The 3996-nt window shown below is 47.1% G+C and overlaps 1 pseudogene; it reads left to right on the top strand.

Annotated features, from left to right (window-relative positions):
* Nucleotides 1-298: 298 nt before the first annotated feature.
* Nucleotides 299-1560, top strand: LOC102245349 (annotated as a pseudogene).
* The last annotated feature ends 2436 nt before the right edge of the window (nt 1561-3996 follow it).

Here is a 3996-nt window from a genome sequence, read left to right as displayed (position 1 = left end):
AGCGGGGGCGGGGCAGTCATTTGCAAGGAAACAGGCATCAGGTAGGAATAGGATTATTCAACAGCTACAGTGAATGTTAGAGATCAATAAAATAGTGCCTTCAAATATTTGAAGGAATATTAAGGTTCAGTCTAGACTTCAAATCCCAGCCAAATTATGACTCCAAGGAGTGGCTAGAATAAAGACATTTTCAGAAGGGTAAGAACTCCAAAATATTACCCATTTCTTCTTTTTAAAAGACACTGGAGGAGGAACAGCATGAACCTGAGTCTTGGTTTCTTGCCTTCCTCCCTGGACAATGAGTTTCAGCACAAGCTCCACCTTTTCCACCAACTACTGGACCCTGGGCTCCATACAGTCACCCAGCCACCAGGCCCAGCTGGCCAGCAGTGTGGCCAGAGCCTATATATGCACTGGGGGCTCGGGCTCCCAGGTCTCCATGGCCCACTCCACCAGCATGTGGGGCGGCTAGGGGTCCAGGGTCCTGGCTGCAGAGATGCCCCGGGGTCTGGCAGGCATAGGGGACATCCAGAGAAAGAAAGAGACTATTCAATACCTGGAGAGGGTGAGTAGCCTGGAGGTTGATAATAGAGGAGACTGGAGAGCAAAATCCAGACACACCTGGAGAAGAAGGGACCCCAAGTCAGAGACTAGGGGGCATTACTTCAAGATCCCAGAGGACCTGAGGGCTCAGGTCTTTCCAAGTTCTGTCGGCAATGCCTACATCATTTTGCAGATTGACAATGCCTATCTTGCTGCTGATGACTTCAGAGTCAAGTATGAGATGGAGCTGGCCATGCACCACTCTGTGGAGAGAAACATCCAGGGTTCCAACAGGTCACTAATGACACCAATATCACTCAGCTGCAGTTGGAGACAGATCAAGGCTTTCAAGGAGGAGCTGCTCTTCATGAAGAAGAACTACAAGGAGGAAGTAAATGGTCTACAAAACCAGATTGCCAACTCTGGGTTGACTGGGGAGTTGGATGCCTCCAAATATCAAGACCTCAGCAAGATCATGACGAACATCCATGCCCAGTATGACAAGCTAATTCGGAAAAACCAAGAGGAGCTAGACAAGTACTGGTCCCAGCAGATTGAGGAGGGCACCATAGTGGTCAACACACAGACTGTCTAGACAGGAGCTGCTGAGATGATACTCATGCAACTGAGACATATGGTTCAGTCCTTGGCGACTGACCTGGACTTGATGAGAAATCTGAAGGCCAATTTTGAGAACAGCCTGAGGGAGGTGGAGACACGCTATGCCATGTGGATGGAACAGCCCAATGGGATCCTGAGCAGCTGGAGGCAGAGCTGGCTCACACCTGGGCAGAGGGGCAGCACCAGGTCCAGGAGTACCAGGCCCTGCTGAACACCAAAGTCAAGCTGGAAGATGAGATTTCTACCTACTGCTTTCTGCTGGAAGAAGGGAAGGACTTTGATTTTGGTAACAACGTGGACCACAGCAACTCTATGCAATCCATCCAAATGACGACCACCTGGATGATGGTGGATGGCAAAGTGGTGTCTGAGGGGCACCCCCTAGGGGGACAGTAGGCCAATGAAAGTTCAGAGATCATTGAACATTAAAAAAAAAAGCAATTGGAAGATTTTCAACTCTCTTAATGGCAGGCTAAATCAACCCTTCCATTGAGGTCAACTATAGGAAAAACTACATAACATATACCTATTTATTTAATACTAGAGGCCTGGTGCATGAATTCATGCACCAGTGGGTTCCCTGGACCTGGCCTGCGGGATCAGGCCAAAACCGGCTCTCTGACATCCCCTGAGGGGTCCCAGATTGCAAGAGGGTGCAGGCCAGGCCAAGGAACCCCACCAGTGCACGACTGGGGCCAGGGAGGGACGTGGGAGGTTGGCCCTCTGGGGAGGGACCGAAGGAGAGCTGCAGAGTGTGTCTGGCCCATCTTGCTCAGTCCCAATCAGCTGGACCCCAGCAGCAAGCTAACCTACCAGTCGGAGTGTCTGCCCCCTGGTGGTCAGTGCATGTCATAGCAAGCGGTTGAGCAGCCTTAGCATATCATTAGCATATTATGCTTTGATTGGTTGAATGGTCAACTGGATGACCGGACACTTAGCATATTAGGCTTTTATTATATAGGGTTATATATGTTTAAGTATGTATAATATATAATATATTAAACATATAATTAAATATATATTTTATAAATATAAATACAATATATATTTTAATTTTTCTTAAAAGCATCAAAGAGCTGATAAGACAGTGAAGGATTTTCACGCCAAAATTTGGATGAATATGAGAAGCAAGTACTCAAAGCTGCCTTTGCCCCAGTCAGGAAGAAACAGCTGCAATGTGGAGCTGTGGTATTTGGCAGCCTCACTGGCAAAACAGATAAAAGGGCCTGCCAAGTGGAGAGTCTGATAAATACTCACACAGTAAGTTGAGGTCCTGAAGAGCTTTACTCTTAGAGCAAGCTTCTCAAATCTGTCTGCACATTAGAATCACTGGAGAGCTTCTAACAATTCCAAAGCACAGGCCACCCCACAGACCGATTAAATCACAGTCTCTGGGGTGGGACACCGGCATTGGGGTATTTTGAAGTTCCCCAGGCAATTCCAAGTTGCAGATGAGTTGGGGAACCACAGCCGTGAGAGTGAATGGGCGGTAACATTGTCCTCACATGGGTGACTCAGAGAGTCTCAAGTCTGGGACTTCAATTACAGTGGTCCCTGCGTGTCAGCTGCAAATGAAAATGCTCTGTGGGGCATTATGTTCTCATCCTTGGCCTCACATTATTTCTACAAATAAAATTTCAAATGCAGTGTCATAGCATAAGGTCCCTATGAGTGAGAAACAGGGGGATAAAGACAACAGTCACAAACCCACAAAAGCATACAACTAGATAGCATAGCATGTAATTTCTTCTCATGTCCTGTGCTCAATCTAGAAAATTTTCTAAGAAAAACTGCAAGACAAATACTCCTTCTAGATCCGTGGTTGGCAAACTGCGGCTCATGAGCCACATGCGGCTCTTTGGCCCCTTGAGTGTGGCTCTTCCACAGAATACCACGTGTGGGCATGCACGTACAGTGTGATTGAAACTTCGTGGCCCATGTGCAAAAGTTGGTATTTTGTGGAAGAGCTGGTATTTTGTGGAAGAGCCACACTCAAGGGGCCAAAGAGCCGCATGTGGCTCGTGAGCTGCGGTTTGCCGAGCCACAGTTTGCCAACCACTGTTCTAGATTATGGTATGAAATAACTTCAGAACTCCAAGGCAATATTGACAATTGAAAAAATGGAAGTGATAAAAAAAAAGCATCCCTATATATCATCCTATCTAATAAAGATGGGATATGCAAATTTACCATCACTTCACGACAAAGATGGTGGCGCCCACAGCCAATAAGGAGGGAATATGCAAATTGATGTGACAAAGATGGCAGCGGCTGGGCGGGACACTTGTGTCATTGCCATGGCAACGACACAGGTGTTCTGCCCTGCCCTGGCTGCTCCAGGCCTTTGGGCAGTGCGCGAAGGCGGAAGGCGGCTCCCAGCCGGAGCAAAGGCGGAAAGGCGGTGCCATCAGCCAGGGGAAGGAAGGCCTATTCTTGCATGAATCTTTGTGTATCAGGCCTCTAGTTAGTTATAAGAACTGTCGGGGGGGGGGGGCATGCAGGGAGAGGGGTGTAAGCACTCGGAAAAATATTTCCAGAAGCATTTAATTAAAAATAAATGCTTCTTGCTCCAATTTTTTTTAAGCCACAATAGTAAGATCCATTTTCCCCCCTCTCTCTATAGGGTAGGAAGAGATCAACAAAATCAAATTGAAAGCAATAGAAAAAGAGGAGACTCGAGTTTTTATATTACGCTGGAAAAGCCACCTAGATATCTCAGATTTGAAGAAGCATGGGGCCTAAATCTTGACATCTCTTTCTCCCACCTCACAGTCATTTCCATTTCTCCCCATACAAGACTTACTGCTTTTAGCCAAGCATTGTGTTGGACCT

The sequence above is a fragment of the Myotis brandtii genome, unplaced genomic scaffold (assembly GCF_000412655.1).
Source record: "Myotis brandtii unplaced genomic scaffold, ASM41265v1 scaffold1105, whole genome shotgun sequence".
Taxonomy (NCBI): domain Eukaryota; kingdom Metazoa; phylum Chordata; class Mammalia; order Chiroptera; family Vespertilionidae; genus Myotis; species Myotis brandtii.
Note: the sequence above shows the minus strand (reverse complement) of the source record. Positions and strands in the feature narration are given on the sequence as shown.